Consider the following 21229-nt stretch of genomic DNA (forward strand, 5'->3'; position numbering starts at 1 on the left):
CATTCTTGCTATGCCTGTAGAATGGAAACCCGCCAGCTGTATTGTCAAGCCGGTGGAGAGTGAGAAGGACATCTTTGACTACATCCAGGAGAAATGCAGAGAGGAACCAAAGGGAGCTTGGCCGGAAAGGAGACCAATTCAGCCTCAAACTGAGTGTGTGCTACGCACCATTATTAATGTATTTTAGTAGCAGTAGAGAAGAGACATTTGGGGAGAGACGTGTTTGTGTTTGGGGTGCCGCAAAGCAGCTACATAATAGTAGCTGTTGGTGCTTAACAGTGAGTGAATTGCTTGCAGTTTCCTGGCAAAATGTGAGTGGTGCTTGCGGCACTGTACCGTAGCCACCCATGATGTCTGTGTTATGTTGTGGAAAGCAGAGATATAAGCACTTTATAAGGGGCTAAATGGTTGCTAGGGTGCTCTAAATGGTTTGCTATGGTGTGGCTATATAGTTTATGGGGTGATATTTAAATACTATTTGTTAGCATGAGCCAAAAGAGCCAACCGCCATGTCTGTATGATGTTCTGATGCATAGATATGTGTCTTGCACAACGGTTGCTAGGGTACTCTGTTTGGTTGATAGGGAGTGGCCTGACAGCTGCCAATGATAATACTCCAAAGGCTGCTTGTCAGTATAAACGAAACCCCATGTCTGTACATTTGTTCTGATGCAGAGATATAGTTCTTGCAAAATGGTTGCTAGGGTACTCTGTTTGGGTTGCTAGGGAGTTGCCCGTGCAGCTCCCATGATGAACTCCAAAGGATGCTGACAATATAAGCCACCCCCATGTCTCTACGATGTTTTTGATGCAGAGAGATAGGTCTTGCAACAACGGTTTTTGCTATTGCTGGTTACTATGTTTGGTTGCTAAGGGGAGTGGCGTGGAAGCAGATGGGCGGGAATGATTGGTGCCTTCCAAGGGCTGAATGCGAATATAAAACCAACCCCATTGCCTTTAGGATATTTTCAGATTTTGTGCAGATAGATTATCCCTCTGTGCTTTCGGGTTTTGTTTTGCTATTGTGTTGCTTGTGTGGTGTTGCTAGGGTTGCTCTAAATGGTGCTTGTAGGGCCTGGCTTACACTGGGCTGCTCTTGCTAATGTAAATAGCTTTATGTTGCCACCCTAGCCCCTGTCTCTTGGCTCCGGATCTTTCTTTCCTTCTCCTGCTCCATCCTGGATGCTGGCTATCCAAAGTCTGCTTGGTGGATGGTGGATTCGGCCCCTGGTTGGCTATGAAAGTCTGAAGGTGATTCCCTCTATGATTTTGGCTGGTTTGGGGGCTCCGACTTGAGTTTGCTAGGGCGTTGTATGAAAGTCTTGAGGTGATTCGTTATTGGTCGTGTTGCTGCCCCACGTCAAACGAGACCACCCCTCAGTTTTGTCTATTGACCTTCATCCAAGAGCTATTATTTTGATGCTTTTTCAACTGAAAAGTCTCTGGCGTGAGCGTGTTTTGTTACTACAAGTTGCCTAAAAGGTTGCTAGGCGCGTGGCTCTTGAGTGCTTCTTGATGAATGCTGTCACAATGAAATCCAGCCAGACAGAGTGACAGCGAGAAACCTCCCCAGGATGCAGTGAGAGTATGGGCCCTGATCTCCTGATGTTTTATGAGCACACCCCCATGTCTCTATGACTGGTCCGAGTTATGTTTATGCAAAACTTACCATAGTAGGAAAAAACACGCCTGTTTCATGGGCGGAGATCCCTCCCATAAGAGTCTAGGGGCAACTTTTGGGGGGCTCTTGGCCGCCCAGGGGTACAACGTATACCCCACTGCGGGGTTATGTTTTTTATCTCGCACCAGCCTATAGCCCTCTCCACATTTTGTGGGGTTGAATTCACATTGTTTTCTGCTGTCTCGGAGCTATGATCTGTCAAAGTTGGCCGCAATGCATTGTCTATGCGATTTTTTTCGGGCGATATTTCGCCCGGTGTGCGAACATCGTACGCCCGATCGCTTATAAAAGTCATAGCACACCATTCCCTAATAGGGCGCACGATTTGGCGCCTCTTTTGCGGGTCCGCCGAAATTTGTACGGATCTAGAAGAAGAAGAAGAAGAAGAAGAGAAAGAAGAAGAAGTGTGATAGATAATAATGATGATACTTTGCCTTCAGCAAGCACCCACTAATAATAGCCATGCATAAGTGAGAAATGAGTGTCACAGGCACGCAGTGTGACAATAGATGTTACATGTTTGTGAGGAAGTAAACTGAAAAAAAATGTTTGGGATGGTGACGTTTATGATTGTTATTTAATGTCTTTGTTTGGGATAATATGGTTGGCAACCATAAAGTTCCAGGAAAAGTGGAACATGAAACACTGTCACTCAAAAGCCATGACTTTTTTGTTAAAATGCTTGAAGTTTTAGAACAATTTGTATTTTCATTATTTATTTATTTTTTTCCTAATTAGTGTCCATTGGATTAAAGAATTATATTTTTCAATCATTTTTTTTTATTTGGTGATTGGAAAGATTAAACAAACACTGAATCTTAATAGTCAATCAAAACACAAAATGTACTTTGTCGTGAGATGATTAAAAGCACAGATTCCCTGAAGCTGCACTGCATTTACACTGACAGCATATTTTCAGTGATCTGTCTCGTTCCTGTTGTTTGAGATCTTAGCATTCACCACAGGTGTCAATGTGAGGGTTCAAAAACTAGTCCTACTTGTCCTTTTAGTTTCTGTATGCAGAAATGTTGTCAATTGAGAGTTTGGAAGGAGTTGGCTTGTGATGTAGGTAAGAACAAGCAGTCAGTCACACATTTACTGTACTTTCAAACACAGCAGACACTGAGTGAATCATCACTTCATCATTCTGTTCAGAGACTGAATAAGGTAAGAAATATAAGAAGTTTCCATATATAAAGTATATATATATATATATATATATATATATATATATATATATATATATATATACAGACACAATACTGCGATGTGAACGTCAATCATTTTTTATTCAACAGGGATACATTTAATTTATCAAAAGTGACAGCAAAGACATTGTTGATGTTACAAAAAAAATAAAATCTATCACAGTTTCCATAAAAATATTGGGGTTTCAACATAATGAGAAATTATCACAGCAATCAAATACATTTTACTATGTATTCAAATAGAAAACAGTTATTTTAAATTGAAATAATATTTCACAATATTACTGTTACTGTATTTTTTTTTAACCAGATAAATACAACCATAATGAGCAGAAAAGGCCAAAAAACTAAACACCGATTTCCTGTTTGACTACTTGGTAAAGTTTGGTTGCTGCATTTTGGCCAACATTTTCTGGTCATATGGCAGCAGGTTATTCTCCCGTGCTGAATAATATCTGAGGTTATTTCAGTTGTTAGGTAATCTCCAGATTTGGTCCTGTTAATTAATTTCATACTTGCTCATTTTATATACAATCTGTGTTTATGACTGCAGAATAACCATGGCGAAAAACACCAATTAATATAAAAAAAGGAATCATGAGTGATGAGATGCAGCGGGACGCTCTTCAGTGCGCTCTTCTGGCTGTGAATATGTATAAAAAGGGATCAACATTGCTAACTACATCAAGAAGGTTAATACTAGAGTTTCTTGATTTACTGAATGGAATGTCTTGATGATTCATGAAGTGTGAAAGTGTGCTGTGGTTTCTGTCAGGAACTGATGGTGGAGAATGAGTGTTTTTGTTAATGTAAGTTCAGAGAAATCTTAATATTGTGTCTTTCCTTACAGGAATTTGACAGAAAGCATCAGGCATCCTGGCAATGCATTGTGGGGAGCACTGGTTACAGTGTGTCGCACAACAGCAACTGTTATATAAACTTCACAGTTGGCAAAAAACATATTGTGCTTTTCAAGGCACCCTGAGTGACAGTAACAGTTAAAACATATTTTATGAAAAGATGCTGGGGTGTAAGAGACTCAGGGTCTGCTATTTTGTGGTGGCATGATTTTGTGGCATAGGTCTGGTAGTTTAATTAAACTTTATCATTTGCTGTGGGATTATTAAATATTAAATATTAACCTGTATCATAATTTAAAGACTCTAAACAAGATCAAATCTTTGTTGAAAAACCTGTTGCACAATCTATTACATGCCTTCTGTCGTCTGATTGATATTTTAGGCATTCAATCAGTAAGTACAAGTAGTCTTTTAGTGTAATTGTACAAATGTCCACCTTCTTTTTTGCTTTGAAAACTGAATCATTTTTACAATGATACATTTATCATTGTATCATTTATATATGCAATAAATCCTACAAAACACCATTCTTAATAAATGGCCCAGCATGCTTTTGTTCTGTTTGTGTATATTTAGGGACAATCGATGATGCAGATTCGATATGCTTCAGTGTAGATGTTGCAGGGTTTTTCAGATGAAGGAATGTTGTGAAGTGAGAACAGGTGGAGTCTCCTTTGATGTTGGTGATAGACATATCCTGCTTTTCAAGACTGACTGAGCAACAGTTCAAACACATCTGGTTAAGATGCTGGAGTACAGTATAAGAAAATCAGGACTTGCTGTTTTATGGTGGCATTTTTATGTTGCATAGATTTCTGCTATGGTTGTCTAAATAAACATTTTAATGACTATAATTCACTGTGGGTTTATTTAATGTGACTAATCACGTAGTGACTGGTTCGTTGAATCCCATATTTGCTGGGCAAATTTCTAAATCATTGCTTTCTGTTTGTCATCATCAAATAAGCATTTAAATATCATCTTACTAAGGCATATTATAAGAGAGTGATGACTCATATTTATATCATTTCTAGGTCTCATTGATTTACATTAAAACTATCAAAATTGTATCATATTTTAGAGTACACCCAGTATCATCTACAGAAGAGGTTATTGAGCAATCTGAATTCAGATAATTATTATCAATTATCCCTTGTAGTAACAAATTATAGCACATTTATGCAATACAAGTTGTATTATGTCTATGAAACAGGTAAAAAATTGAAAAACTTTCAAGATTTCATATTTTCAAATCTAAATGATAGAATTCACAATCATTCTTACTGTCTGTAGAATGAAGCTTCTGGTTGTATTGTTCTGCTGGTGGAGAGTGAGAAGGACATCTTTGACTACTTCCAGAGGAAATACAGAGAACCAAAGGAGCGCAGCGAGTGAAATACTGGCAGGGAATTCAACCTCAGACTGAGTGTGTGCTTTTCATTAAGCTCATATTAGTGTATTTTAATAGTAGAAGAGACATTTAGTGAGAGGTGAATAGTGAAATTGAGTGAGAAGTGAGGTAGTGAATTGGTGGGTTTTTGTTAAATGTGAGCCAAAATCATCACAATTAAAGAACCAAAGACTTAAACTACTTCAGTCTGTGTGCACTGAATTTATTTAATACACGAGTTTCACAATTTGAGTTGAATTACTGAAATAAATGAACTTTTCCACAACATTCTAATTAATTGAGATGCACCTGTATATTTAATCTGCATTGTGTTGGATTTATTTAGTTTTATTGGACAAATAAAAAATGCTACGAGTTTAAGGAGGTTTAAATTAAGGTGTTTTTTCTTCAACCACTTAACTTTGTTGAACCGAGTCCATTCTTTTTTTCTTTTTTTTTTTGTGTTCAGGTGGCAAAATTAGGAAAAGTAGCCAAGTCTTGTTCTGCTCAGATTAAGTAAACTTTAAAAAAGGGTTAAAGAAAAGCACTGGATCTCATCTTTGATGGTCGTGTGGTCCTTGTGTGTGAGGGTGTCCAGTCCAGACATGCTACACAATGAATACAAAACTCAGATCTTAGTAAATGTGCCACATGCCATTTGTTTTGTTTGTGTTCGTGGATGTTTAGCAACCATGAAATAACGCAGAAATGATCATCACTTCAATGTTAAGCATGTTGCAGGGTATTTCAAACGAAGGAATGCTGTCAGATAAGAGTGAGAGGGAGGATGGATCCTGATGTATAAGAACTGGTGGAGCCAGTTACACGTTACATTACTTTTGGTTTTTAACAGCTGGAACGTCACAGACACTGTCTGTGCAATCAACATATAAACAAGGTAAGACAAAGTAAAAGTATATTTAAGTATATTTCATATACAGTACAGGTCAAAAGTTTGGAAACATTACTATTTTTAATGTTTTTGAAAGAAGTCTCTTCTGCTCATCAAGCCTGCATTTATTTGATCAAAAATGCAAAAATGTGATATATATTATTACAATATAAAACAAACTTAAAATAATAGTTTTCTATTTGAATATACTTAAAAAAAAAAAAAAAATATTCCTGTGATGCAAAGCTGAATTTTCAGCATCATTACTCCAGCCTTCAGTGTCACATGTAACATCCAGTCTATCACATGATCATTTAGAAATCATTCTAATATTCTGATTTATTATGAGTGTTGGAAACAGTTCTGCTGTCTAATATATTTGATGAATAAAAGGTTAAAAAGAACTGCATTTATTCAAAATAAAAAAAAATGTAATAATATATATTCTAATAATATATTTTCTTTACTATCACTTTTTATCAATTTAACACATCCTTGCTGAATAAAAGTAGTGATTTTTATTTAAAAAAAAAAAGAAAGAAAAAAATTACTGACCCCCAAATTACTGACCAGTAGTGTATATTGTTATTACAAAAAATATTTATATTTTAAAAACATAGCTTCTTCTTTTTTTTTTTTTTACTTTTTATTCATCAAAGTATCCTAAAAAAGATCACATGTTCTGAAAAAATATTAAGCAGCAGAACTACTGTTCCAACTTTGATAATGAATCATCATATTAGAATGATTTCTAAAGGATCATGTGATAATGATCCTAAAAATTCGCTTTGCATCACAGAAATAAATGATAATTAAAGATATAATAAATTTAAAAACAATTATTTTAAATTGTAATAATATATCACAATATTACATTTTTTTTCTGTATTTTTGATCAAATAAATGCAGGCTTGGTGAGCAGAAGAAACTTCTTTCAAAACCATTAAAAATAGTAATGTTTCCAAACTTTTGACCTGTACTGTAGATTAGTTTGGTTTTTCTCCTGATAACAGCATTATGGGTCAACAATTCCCTGGTTATAAATGGCAGCAAGCCAGTCCTCCACGCTTGGGAACAGTGAAACCATAATATCCAGATTGATTCGGGTTGTCGGCTACACAGGGCGGGGACCATTGTCGAAAAAATTCATATGAGTGTGCCCAAGAATGCAACGATGGAGTGAATGAGATGCAGCAGGGAACGATCAGACATTGAGTGATTATGGCTGAGTATGATTGACAAAGATGACAACGACAATGCGACATTAAGTGTCGAGGGTAATATGGTAGGAAATATTGGGATTTTAGATTAGTGTCCCCTCTTTTCTCTAATTTTACCGTGTGGGTCTTCTGTTAGGAAATTTGACAGTCTGTAAGTTAGTACTATGGTTGTTTGAATAAACTTTTTATGAACACATCGTTCTCTGTAGGATTATTTGCTTTCTACGTTGATCTATTTACTGATTGTCCTTGTATATTAAATATTAAATGGCACCTTATGCCTGTCTGTGATAGCATTGGTTTCATAGACTTATAAATAAAAAGACTTAAAAACAGTTTCATTTGTCTGCTGTAAAGGACAGTGGCTTTCCACCTTAACGTTGGTTGTCTTTTTAACATCCTTTCATATTTAATAACATATAATTCTACTTTTAGTTATGATAAGCATCTCCACCCTCCCTGTCTCCCGGAAGCTTCTCTCTCTGTTGCTATTGAGACCAGCGAAGCGTCTTAGGCGCAAGGCATGCCGGTCTGAAATAAAACGCAGAGATACATTGCAGCGAGACTTTTGCAGAGCCGACCAATCGCAGAGCCGGGTATGGCAGCGACAGCCAATGGGAAGCGAGGGCGGGGGGAGCCAACGGCAGCTGCACACCTACATTACTTTTGGTCAAGCACTCACTCAGCGCGCGCATCACAGTCGATTTACTCTCCGTCTCAAGAAATCTGCACAGAAATAAGGTAAAACTTGTACTTTCATCTCTTCTTTTTGCAGTTTAAAATGCATATCAGTCTGTAGAACAAAATATCTCTTTCGCTCAGAGTAACGTAACGTTAGTTGCCCGTGCGCACACCCATGTTAAACATGTCTTAAATATAAATCAAATCAATTATTAACGATAAGATTTATAGGAATATAAACAAAAAGATACGTAATTCTTTCATTTATCATTTAAAAAGGTGATGTAAATCGTTTCTTGTGTCTAAAAATAACCATCGCACCATTAATTTGTCGTTTACTAATAAAAAACAAGCATCTTAAAAGGCACGATTTGATTCAGTAAGTTAAAACTATTTTATTTAGTTAACTGTAATTCATTAATAGTCATATAAGCATAATATGTATCATAAGTTTGTTGTTATATTAATCTGTGGTGCTGAGTATAGGCTTAAGCGCAGGTGAACCGGCAAGCAGTAACCTGGCGAATAATGCCACGTGACGTTATGCAATAAAGATGGAATAAAGGCTGTGGAGCATCTCATGTGTTGGTGTTATATAACACCCATCCGCTCGGCTGAGGACTGTGGGTTTGGGGCAGAGAGCAGGATGAGCACTAGTTAGGGTGCGTCACAGGGTGCTGCTCAGACTCAGCCCTGGTTAACTCCTTCATTCAGCATTAAAAGTGTCTGTCTTTCCAGATCCAGCATGTCGGACAGAAAGGCCGTGATCAAGAACGCGGACATGTCTGAGGAGATGCAGCAGGACGCTGTGGAGTGTGCAACGCAGGCGCTCGAGAAGTACAACATCGAGAAGACACGACCGCCTACATCAAGAAGGTGAACGCCGCGTTAGTGGGCGGAACACTTACCATGCCACAAAATAGGAGTTATTTAAAATATATATGGGCATTTCTTTATTAAACGTAATTAATTAAAATAGCCAAAATTATTAAAATATCTGAAACAAAAAAATATATTTACAATAGCAAAACGCAATTTAATCCCTAAGTCAACTTACCAGTAGGACAACAACCAAACCAAAAGATTATTAATTTTTAATAAATAGTAATACACAAGCAGTTAATTTATTTGGTTAAAATCTTATTGTTGTTTTATTAATACCATTGTGATTTGCTGTATTTTATGGCATTTATTAAGTAAGTGTGAATTGATTTAAATTAATGATGAAGAATCTTAATAGAACCTGAATTAAAAAGCTAAAACAAAAAATATTTTTTAGTAATTTAATTAGTTATTTTATGAGAGTTTTAATGTTACATTTAATTTAATTGAAAACCAAATTTAATTTATTATTAATTTCGTTGATGTTATTTTTTTTAGGCATGTTAAGTTTTTTATTGTTTTATAGATATAAATATATATGTACATAGACTACTTTAATACATTGAAATTGACCCCTGAATTAAACAGTGAAAGAAATACATCAAAATATATAGTTTTTATTTTTAGCATTTTTAATTTATAAATAATATTGATAAATATTATAATCATATATTAATTTGGAATAAGCCTCCTCCACCCCCCCCTATATGGTTACATGACGCATTACTATGCTAGCTCTTCATTTAATGGCAATCAGTTTGACATGATGACAACACTTTTAATTTTTTTCCGAGTAACTGTTTTGGCTTCAACCTTAAAAGTTTGAAATGTGGAAGACAAAATACTTCAACCTAAGTGCCAAACTAAAAAATATATATAATAAAATAAGTCTTCCCTTTCACGTCGATTTGACATTGACCTTGAAATGTTTTGCTTCCTTGCAGGAGTTCGACAAAAAGGTACAACCCCACCGCGGCAATGGCAGTGCAGCGTGGGGAGGAACTTCGGCAGCTACGTGAACCCACGAGACGCAAACTTTCTCATCTACTTCCTACCTGGGTCAGGTGGCCAGCCTGCTCTTCTTCAAAGCGGGCTGAGCGCGGCACCCTGATCATTATGAAATGACGGTACTGACGAGGCGAACCATTCCTGCACTGGGACCTGCCGCCTGCTCTCGTCTGTCTTCTCCCTTTCCTCCTCCTGATTATTGTTAAGAAAAGAGCCAGTGTGAGAGGGAAATGCCCTAACGAAACAGCTTTGTATTGATTTTTGTTTTCTATAACACAGTTTGAGGCGTTTTATGTCAACTGGCGTTTTTTTTTATTAAAGCAAAATTGTTTGCTGTTCGCCTGGAGTTTCTTGTCTTCAGGATGAAGGAGTCAGACGTCCTAAAAACCTCCATTGTACATCACAATTTCAGTTTTCTCAAACTGGAAACCAAATGTTATTAAGGAGGGACAAAGAAGAATATATGATGATAATAAAGATTCATGGTTATGTGTGTGTGTGTGTGAATATTATTAAATTACAAAAAAATTAAATTACACAAAACAAAACACATATATATATTTTTAGCAGTTAATTAAGGTAAAAATTTCTAATAAACCTGGGAGTTATTAATAATATATTTTTAAACAATTTACAATTATTACTATAACTACAATGATCTACACATAAAAGGCTAAAAAACACTGAAATTCTAATATGAACACCATTTTAATAATTTGATTATTTTCACAAACTAATAGTGGTTTACAGTATAGATTAAATAATTTGTTAATTTTAATAATCCTCTTACTAGCAGCCTTCATTCTTGTCCTCGGCTTTGTAGCGTTTACAGTTTGCTGTGGATTTCCTCAAGTCCTGAGTAGTCAGTTTACCAAAGGTGTGCATCTTATTGAACGTGAAATAAAAAGATTAATACAGCAGATATCGTATGAGTGTTGAAGGGAAACTGGGGTGCAAGAAAACTTTCAGCCTGACTAATTATGCCCTTAATATAAAGAATGATCACGACGCTGCACAACAGAACCGAGGTGTAAACACACTTGCCTCATTAAGCCTAAAAATACCCACCGAAGATGAAGTTGCAATATGCAGACCCATTTAGAATAAAAAAAAAACTACTTACTAGTTAATTTAAGAGCAGACGAGACATGTGCAAAGCGGGTGTTTTAGAAAGCTACATCACAGAACAGATCGTTTTGTTTTTTTTTTTTTTTTTTTAAATTCTTAGAGAACATTTTAAATTGCTTTTTAACAAACTAAAATGCAGAATGATTATGTTGGTACGAGACCAAAAGATGGGAAAACGTAATGACCAGTTCATTAATGCAAAATAAATTAACAGAATGTTGGCCTGTGTCAAATGACACTTAAAAACTTTGAAATTCAACTATTTAGGCATTTTTTCACTTTGAAAACAACTTGATTGGTTAATTGCATTTGTTGTCTCTGCTAATAACCCAGACACTTCCATTAGACATCAAGAACAGCAGAACCAAACAATGCTTCACACACTTCTCACAAAGCCTGCAGTTTTTTTCCCCCCTAAATGAGTTTTGGAAGCCACTCCTCTAATTTGCCAGAGTAACCCCGTTTTCTCAATTGCAAGGATGTAGAAAGCAATGTTCTTAATATCTGATGAAGACCTGGATATTGGCCGAAACATGCATGTATTTTAACCGAAAACAAGTTGGATTGTTTCTCAGAGCGAGGGCTGGCTTTTTGACTTTTGGTTGCACCTCTAGAACCTTATAGATTCATTAGTAAAACATTTATTAATTAAATAACTCTTATGATTAAATCCTTTATTGCCATTTATTTTAACACTCTTCTAGACCTCCTTCTGAAAACAAACAAACTGCAAGGAAACAAAAGCTGAGGAAATGATCTGGGTTGAGAGATTTTATTTGCATTTTTAGAAAACCAGTTTGTGTGGATAGACTCCGTTAGACAGGCAGAACGTGGAGCGCAGGTATCCTTGAGCTGAGGAAACCCTTCTTGATCAGAGGAAGCAGCTGAGAAATCCACCGCTTTCTGGTCGGCCTTCCGCTGCTCCGTCAACTGGTACTTCTGCAGAAGCACACGACACAAACAATCAGGTTCTCGACTCAGACTCTCCACGCGGATCTAGTCCTGCTAAAGCACCGGGACTGATCTAACGCTGGAAACCCTCTCACCTCTTCTCTGTGTCGAAGATCTCTCCCTCTGGTGCTTGGGTCTCCTCAGCTTCTCTTCTTGAAGTAGGTGTCGGTCAGCGTTTTGGGGATCTTCACGCTAGAGATGTCCCCTTTGGTGGTTGTGGCGATGCAGAAACTTCTGGTGAAGCTCTGCGCAGAGGCACTCGGTTCAGAGCCCAGAGGACCTGAGAGAGACATGAGATGATGTTCAATTATACACCGCAACAAAACCCTCCAACGCTTCAGCAGCAGACGACGCCGATCACATACCAGTGACGAGGAGAAGACCAGTGCCCAGCTGCTTGAGGAAGACCACGCGCTGCAGAGGAATACACATTCACCGTTAGTCCTCACACGACCCTCTGCTGCAATTCAATCAATTGCAGCTTAAGCCATCCGAGCAGATAGTGTTTGTAGTGGGAGGAGAGCATGTAGGAGCTGCACCATTCGTTCGAGTCGGTGTTAATGCATTAATGCATGCAAGCCGCTTCAACGGCACGTAACAGTTTCATACACACACCTTGCTACTGTACTGTTTTAGGCTATTGCTTCCATTGTTCTCACTTGTAAGTCTCTTTGGATAAAAGCGTCTGCTAAATGACTACATTGTACTGAACGCCGTGATTTGAAAACCAGCATGCTGGGATACTATAGATGGAGATGTGCGTTTGTACCTTCCGCGGTGGCGTCCGGTCAGACAGGAATCAGGACCGTCCGGGGGTGATGGACTTGCGCGAGTTTCCTGCGGTGCTGAGAGAGATGGGCTTGATGCCGTGACTCCGCAGCTTACGGGGCACGTCCTCTGTGGGGTAGTACCGGGGCTGGACACACAACACCACACACACACACACACACATCAACATGAATGCAGTTAATGTGACAATCTGCGAGTGAAATCAGCCAAACCCTTCACATCTGCAGTTCTTTGTAAACGAAGTTTAGAAAACATTGTAACTTAATACTTGTACCTTTATCTGATCAATAACTTCGATTAATTAATGCACAAAAAGAAGTTAAGGTGTTATACCATTACAGCATTTGCCCACTTAAAAAATTTGAAGTGAACAATTCTCAACATTCATTTTATTTGGACATCATAATCTTTAAAAAAACGAAAAAAAAAAAAAAAAAAAAAAAAAAAAAGGAATCCAAGAACTGCCAGTTTTAGCTCCTTTGAATTCAGTTCAATTTGTTAATTATTTTTTATAATTCCTTAATTCTTTATACGTCCTTGCATCACATTTCTCAATATTCATTAGAAGCATTATTTGACCAGCATTATGATATTTATACCATATAATCTGAAGATTTCCAGAATCGGCTCCTTTGAAATCAATGGATGGATTCAACTTAATTCCATATTAACTTTTTTATTATTCATTATTTGCTTTTTTTAATGTCTATGAGCACTAACAATAATCAAATCCTTTGAAATCTTTATTTTTAGATTTTTTTTATAACTTGACTTAGGATGCACACAAACCTACAAATTCAATTTCAAACAAAACATTGTAAATATTACCCTGAAGAGTTTAAACTTTTTCATTCTGCAACGGTTCATCAACAAAATTCAGTTGCAGAAGTGAGAGAGAATATAAAAGGCTGAAGACATCTCACAAAAGTATTTGAATAATAAAACAAAACAATCATAAAAAATCATCAAAAAAAAAAAAAAAAAAAAAAAAACAGGGTCGAAACGGACGAATGCAAAAGAAGTTCACGATTCTTCATTTCTGCTCCCAACAAATATCCAGTGATTTGGTCACAGGCGTCTTCTGCTCACCAGTTTGCGCAGTTTGACCACACGAGTGCCTCCATTCTTGTCTCCGCCGACAGTTTTGGTGACCGTGGAGGAAGCCTTTTCCTTGATTTTCTTCTCAACCTGAAACATCAAGACAAAGAGTCAGAAAACACCCGGTTTGAGCTGAGCTGTCCCCCCGTATTGAAGACGCAAGCGCTGACCTTCGTCACGGGAGCTTTTTAGTCTTTCTTTCCTGTACATGGCCCGGCGGGCGTACATGGCCGCGCGGGAATATCGGCGATGCCCCGCACCAGGACAGGGTTACGGCTGCCATGCTTACGGGCCCCTTCTTCTTCTGATCGCCCTCCTTCTTCTTCTGATCGCCCTCTTCTTCTTATCACCCTCTGCCATCTGAGAAAACACAGGAGTTATTAACACATGCATGCACACCAAACATCACTCACGAGCTGAAAATACTATACAATATGAATTAGAGACCTTGACCTCCTCAACAGTGCCTTTCAACACTAACCACAACTATTCTACTAATTACACTCAAATCAATGAGAAACCCTTAATTAGACAGTTTATTCACATGCAAATTCATATCTGAACACGTTGCATATAAGTGATGTTAATTGTGCAACACTTAAATGAACATACATACATATACACACATATATATATATATATATATATAAATAAAAAAATAAATATGACTCTTCAGCGTGGGGCTGCAGTAACTCAAACGTGACCTGATGTAGCATTGCTAGCAGGCTAAAGCACATTACGTACACACCTACATAGACTGACAAATATATTATATAACATATTCGAGGGTATATACCACATGACTACCCGCCGCGTACTACTTGACGATCTTTAATGTGAAGATAAAGACAGAAATCGGTTCACGCGGACTCGGTGTCGGGCCTCCGAGACGCGCCGAACGCTCATAACGTACGTCAAACGCACACGCTACACTCACAAATATTCACATTTACTGACGCTATATCGGGGTCTTAAAGCATTCAAACGTGAGCCGGAGTGAGGTTTTAAGATCGGATGAAACGGATTCACGCAGATTGTGTTTGGAGAAAGCAGACACGAAAGCCACAGTTTACCTTCAGCTAGAAAAAAAGAAAAAAGACCGACATCCGGGGCTTTGGCGTATATATAGTCGTGACGTATGACGCTCGGGGTTCTTCTTCCGTCATGTGTTCGTCTTAAAGGCGCAGGCGCTTCGGTGGAGTCATTGTTATTCCTCCTTTGAAATGTTATTGTAAAGTTCTTTTATGAAACTGGGAGCTCAATTTGTATGTTTTAGAAAATAAATTGAAGCAATAAATATGATTTAGAAACGGAAGATCAGACTGCAATCATACAGTAGAGTAGTTATCGCAGTTTTTGTAATGTATATGCATGTATATACATAAATATATACATGATTTGATTTTTAAACTAAAGCTTTGAATCAATAACGTGCTCAATAAATATAACATTTTAACAACGAGTAACACTAACTATGCACCTATTAATATTTAAGAGTTGTTTTACTAATAAGTTAAGTGGGAAAAAAACGAACTCAATAAATTCAAATACGAAATACGTTATATTAATAAAAGTGACATTGAAGTGCAGAAAAACCAGATATAAAACAAACAAATCATTCGACAGGTTCGATATAACGCATTATTTCAAAGCCGTTTGAGATTCACAATCCCGCGCTTCACATTCACCTCACAACATTCGTCAAACAAACCACTCAAATACTACATTATGTAAAATAATCTGTCACTTGTCACGTAAACGTACACTTTAAAATACCTATGTAATAATTACGATATATATATATTTATGCTTGACATCGCTCGGTCAAAATACATTAATGCCGGAAAAGTGCGTCTGTAAAAAGCGCACGTGTTTTTTTTTTACACAGATCCACGCTGGTCCGCCGGAAGGTGTTAAACTCTTTATAATTCTTCAACATTAATGCGTGTAAAGTGGATGTTTCTGTAAATTATGGCGGGGATTGTGTGCCGTACTGCAAGCCGAGTTATATCGAGTCAAGTATCTGGTAAGGTTACGTAATTGGCTTTAATAACATCAGTATATCTCCTCTTAGAGGTCATTATGATGATGATGATGAAGAATGACTCTTTTACAGTAGCAGCTCTGTGGTTGCAGTCAGAAACAGTCACTGGTTCACATCAATGCTTTCCCTGAAAACCTCTTTGCCATTGAGGTCAGTGCAGAAAAACATACTAATCCTTTACATAAAATCAGCATAGTATTTGCAATGGTGTTTTCACTGTAATAAAATGGATAACAATGTTTTTAATGCTCCACAGAGCAGAACCCAAGAAGAAGAGGAAGAAGGTGGATCCTCGGCGAGAGATAATGATGAAGGAGCGCATGAAGAAGAAGCTCAAAAAAAGGCTGGAGAAAGTTGCACCGGAACTGATCCCCATTGAAGGACTTGATTACCCCGGCCAAGTGTTTTGATGAGACCAGGTGAAAATAATACATCCATAACATACCACACTACTTTATTCTGTACTATTTCATACATTTTAGAGTGCTTGTATAGTGTATGGATGTATTGGGATTATGTTTACTACAGGTTGAAAAGTTTGGAATAATTGTTTTTTTTTTTTTTTCGGAAGTATGTTTTCTGCTCACCAGACTGCGCTTATTTTGATCACAAAAACCGCAGTAAACGGAAATATTGTTATTATAACTATGTGAATATCTGTAATTTTCAGTCTTCAGTGTCACATGATCTTCAGAAATCATTTTCTAATATGCTGATTTGCTGCTCGAGGAACACATTTTCTGATTGTTATCAATGTTTGAAAACAGTTGTAAAAGTAGATTTAGAACAGTTTTAAATTTGAATATGTTAAAATGTGATTAAAATATTGGTGCAGTAAAAACTGTTATCAATATTAATAATAAGAATTACTACTACCAATTACTAATAACTGAGCACCAATAATAATCAAGCAGCAGATCATCATATTAGAATGATTTCTGAAGATCATGTGACACTGAAGACTGGAGTAATGATGCTGAAAATACAGCTGCGCGTCACAGAAATAAATTACAGTTTACTATATATTCATGTAGAAAACACTTATTTTAAATTCTAAAAATATTTCATAATATTATCTGCTTTTAGTGTATTTTTGTGCAAATAAATGCAACCATAATAAACATAATAAAAACACATCCAAAACATATTAAACACACCCCCCACCCCAGAATGTAAATGTTGTCATTAATCACTTACCCTCATGTCTTTCCAAACCCGTAAAAGCTCTGTCGTCTTCGGAACACAATTTAAGATATTTTGGAATGAAAACCGGGAGGCTTGTTGCTCTCCCATAGGACTGCCAAATAAATAACAGTGTCAAGGTCTAGGGAAAGGTATGAAAGTCGTCGTCAGAATAATCCATCTGCCATCAGACGTGCAACTCTGGGTTATATGAAGCAACGGGAAAACTTTTTGTAAGCGAAGAAAAACAAAAATAACAATTTTATTCAACAATGCCTTTGTCAACAGTCTCCTCTGTGTCTCTGTCTCTCCATATCACCGTATGCTGTTGTAGGCTCTTCTGGTGTCATCCGTGCCAAAAGGATGCACTGTTTTCTTTCAATCAAAGCTAAATACACGTCGAAACAGCGCATCCTTGTGGCGCGGATGACACAGAAGAGCATACACAGCTATGAAGAGACACAGAGGAGACAAAGGAATTGTTGGAATAAAGTCGTTATTTTTGTTTTCTTGCTTACAAAAAGTGTTTGCATTTGCTTCATATAACCCAGATTGCACGTTCTGATGGCAGATGGAGTATTCTGACGACGACTTTCCATAATTTTCCTGGACCTTGACACTGCTATTTACTTGGCAGTCTATGGGACCGTCACAAGCCTCCCGTTTTTCATACCAAAATATCTTAAATTGTGCTTACGAAGACAAACAAAAGCTTTTACGGGTTTGGAACGACATGAGGGTAAGTGATAATGACAAAATTTTCAATTTCGGGGTGGAGTATCCCTTTAAATTATTCGAAACTTTAGAATGTGCCTAGTAGAGTAGACACAACAAAAATTCAATTTTAAGGGGAAAACGAACAATGAAAAATAAGCAAGTGTGACACCTCTCATTATTATGATTAGGTTATTTTTTAACTAAATTGACTCTAATGTACTCTCCAGGATCCGTGACGCTCCTAAACTCTCTTTTCGAGGAGAGCGAGCGCAGAGCCCCTTCTGCTGAAGGAGTGGTCCAGATACAAGTACAGCCAGCACCAGACGGAGATGGACACCATCAACGAGGCTCTGGAGGGCTCAGAGACAAGCGCTGGACGAGCTGAAGCTGGAGTCAGAGGAGCTTTATAAAGCAGCGCTCAGCCCAGACACAGACTTATTCCCTTTCCAGCACGAGGGGCCCAGCTACACACCCCCCGTGACAAACTATGAGGCTCCAGAGGGCAAATACAACGACCATCACTCGAGTGTACACCACAGTGAGCGGAGCTTGAGCATGAAACAATTGCGTTCAGGGCTGAGCAAGAGCAGAAACATCAGAGAAGAACGAACCAAAATTAACTTGTTCATCGTCTGTTAGTCATCATTAAATCATGATGCAAATGAATATTTGTCAACACCCGTTGTGTACCTGGAATACAGAAAAATTATACATTTTTTGCAATTCTTGATGTGGTCTTTAATCATTGTTTTCCTTTTTATCCCTCGGTTACTTATTTTAAGGTGTCATTAAAGCACTGAGTAGTATTAATTAACTGCATGTACTTACTCTAATGGTTACTTGCATGTAATTATGCATAATTAATTGTTATTATAATAGTAAGTACACCTTAAAATAAGTGTGTTACCATACCTTTATTATAGTTTCTAGCTTCAGGCCAGTGATTTCAATGACTTTTGGAAGGAAGTAATTCAGATAATTACAAATAAATTCACAATTATCTATTAACTATCATTTCTGTGGTCTCCAGTGAAACAATAAAGGCCAAACTCTTGCCTAAAACATCTTGTTAAAACTTTTATCATTGCATGTTTTCATTCATTAACACGTGTACAGAGATACAGAAATACCTTTTGATTAACACCAGATGTGGCTTCGCGATATTTTAAATGGAAAATAAGCAGAATAATATTACTGTTCTGTGCTAGACCGACTTTCTCCCCTAATAAAAAAGTAATATATCTGAAATGCTTTTATTTCACACTTAGTATAAGTTTAAAATCTATTAACATATTTAGCGCTTGAGACTTAAAAAAAAAAAATCATAATTCAGCTTTATTGAAGTACGTTTCTTAATATAAAAAAACCCAAAAATTTGTGTTAACGTGTGTGTCTACTGATGATTGCATGCTCCTTTGAATAATATCGGGATGATATTTAAAGCATGCTTCCACTTTAAAACAATCAAATATACTTCAGTATATCTTTAGTTGGACTTCAGCACTACAATTAAAGTGCGTTCTAGTTTAGCAGACTTTAAGTGCACTAAAAGTACAATTGCACTGTATTTTATTAAGCACATAAATATCTTAATGTATTTGTAGTATACTAAGCATGAATAAAAGCATCTCAAATGCATTTTAGTATATTTGTTTTTCACTAGGGTCGTCAAATGCTTCAGTGTTCGCTTTATTAATTCCATATTCAGGTTGATCAAGATTTCCGATTTTCGAGGAAAACCAGATCTAGAACAGAAGAGAAGTGCATCAGTCCAGGAGAGGTAGTGTGAGGAGATTCCAGCAGACGTCATGCAACTCAAGCACTCTCTTGTGTCATAAATACATAGTATTTATGAGTCGTGTGGTCCGCCCTGGTTTAGCGGCACGTGCCAATCAGCCGGAGGGGTCTGTCGGAGCTCCCAGACCGGAGTGAACTTCCTCTGCTCAGCGACCCGCTTCCTCTCGCTCTCCTGGAGGGATTCCTAACGGTGCACATGAGATGGTAGATGAGTAGAAGGCAAACGAAGTGATTAGTGGTGAAAAAGTAAACAGCAGTGTGGCCCGGAGCTAAACCTGACCAGACTAGACTCACCTTGGCGTGTGTGCTGTGGGTTTTTCTCCCACTCTTTGCAGGTGTAGTAGTCTTCTTCCACTGCTGGCAGTCCGGCGCTCTGCCGTAGGTGTAGTATTCATGGAATCTGTTGAATAAACTCTTGCAGTGCTTGAATTCACACCAGTAGACGTCACATTGAACGTGGTGGCTGTGTGGATGAAAAAATAAAAATATATTCTTTGAAGGAACAGTGCATCCAAAAGTTAAAATGACTCACGTTCGGGCCGTCCAAGATGAATATGAGTTTGTTTCTTCATCAGGTTTGTAGAAATGTAGCATTGCATCAGTGTCTCAGCAATGGATGCTCTGCAGTGAATGGGTGCCGTCAGAATGAGAGTCCAAACAGCTGATAAAAACATCACAATAATCCACAGCACTCCAGTCCATCAGTTTTTCACATCTGGAGAAGACAGAAGCTGTGTATTTGTGAGAACCAAAGACCTTTTTTTAACTTCAACCAGCTGAAATATGAGTCCATAATCCATAAAAACACTTCATCCAGCGAAAAAGTCATCTTTACTCAGTGGAGGAAGTTTTAATATGGATCATAGACTCATATTTCAGCCCGAAGCCACAGTTTGAAGTTCAAACATCTTGATGGATTTGTTTCTTACAAGCACGCAGCGTTAGTCTTCACAAGACATTAACTGATGGACTGGAGTGATTACTGGATTGTCATGATGTTTTTAATCAGCTGTTTGGACTCTCATTCTGACGGCACCCATTCACTGCAGAGCATCCATTGTTGAGACACTGATGCCAAGGCTACATTTCTCCAAATCTGATGAAGAAACAAACTCATACTCATCTTGGATGATGTGATATTTTAATGCATACTGTAGTCCTGAAATATTACACTTGCAAAAACTCCTATTACTGTACAATGGTATTGCCTTTTTTTTGTAAGTGTATAATATTTATGAAACAAAGAATACCAATGTTTTACCAAAGTAATTCGGCAAAAACATGGTAAAACCATTGCATTTTTGTTAGTGTTTGTTTCAGTTGAGCATGAAATCCTGAGCACACTGACACTACACAAGTACGATGCACTTTTAAAAACGTGATTTAACCCTATATTTACAACGCAACCGCAAAACGAGTTAATTAATCAGCATGTAATGAGAATTACAGAGATAAAATACTTAGACTGACCCTCCAGTTTGAGTGTGACCCTGCCATACTGCGCGCGCTCTTCTCTGCTGAGCTCCAGCGCGTCGCGTCAATGTTTTAGTCCTTCACTGCCATCTACTGGCAATGTCAAATAAATTACTATTTCAATATAGATTTAACAGAAATTTAATATATTTAAATTTAACCCTGTTCACATTCGATTTACGCGTTTGCGTTATATATGTCAATGCTTAATAATGTAGTGTGAATGAA

The 21229-nt window shown here is 37.3% G+C and overlaps 1 long non-coding RNA gene and 4 pseudogenes across 1 annotated transcript; 3 read left to right on the forward strand and 2 right to left on the reverse strand.

Moving 5' to 3' along the window:
• The first annotated feature begins 2757 nt into the window (after positions 1–2757).
• Positions 2758–4127, forward strand: LOC122144307. The gene is made up of 3 exons (XR_006159646.1): positions 2758–2848; positions 3443–3581; positions 3740–4127. It is a non-coding gene; the product is annotated as an uncharacterized LOC122144307 (long non-coding RNA).
• A 3655-nt stretch (positions 4128–7782) lies between these two features.
• LOC122144305 lies at positions 7783–9911 on the forward strand (annotated as a pseudogene).
• Positions 9912–12689: 2778 nt separating this feature from the next.
• Positions 12690–14954, reverse strand: LOC122144313 (annotated as a pseudogene).
• An 805-nt stretch (positions 14955–15759) lies between these two features.
• LOC122144314 lies at positions 15760–18299 on the forward strand (annotated as a pseudogene).
• Positions 18300–19545: 1246 nt separating this feature from the next.
• On the reverse strand, positions 19546–21220 carry LOC122144310 (annotated as a pseudogene).
• Positions 21221–21229: the final 9 nt, after the last annotated feature.

The sequence above is a fragment of the Cyprinus carpio genome, unplaced genomic scaffold (genome assembly GCF_018340385.1).
Source record: "Cyprinus carpio isolate SPL01 unplaced genomic scaffold, ASM1834038v1 S000006638, whole genome shotgun sequence".
NCBI classification, from domain to species: Eukaryota; Metazoa; Chordata; class Actinopteri; order Cypriniformes; family Cyprinidae; genus Cyprinus; species Cyprinus carpio.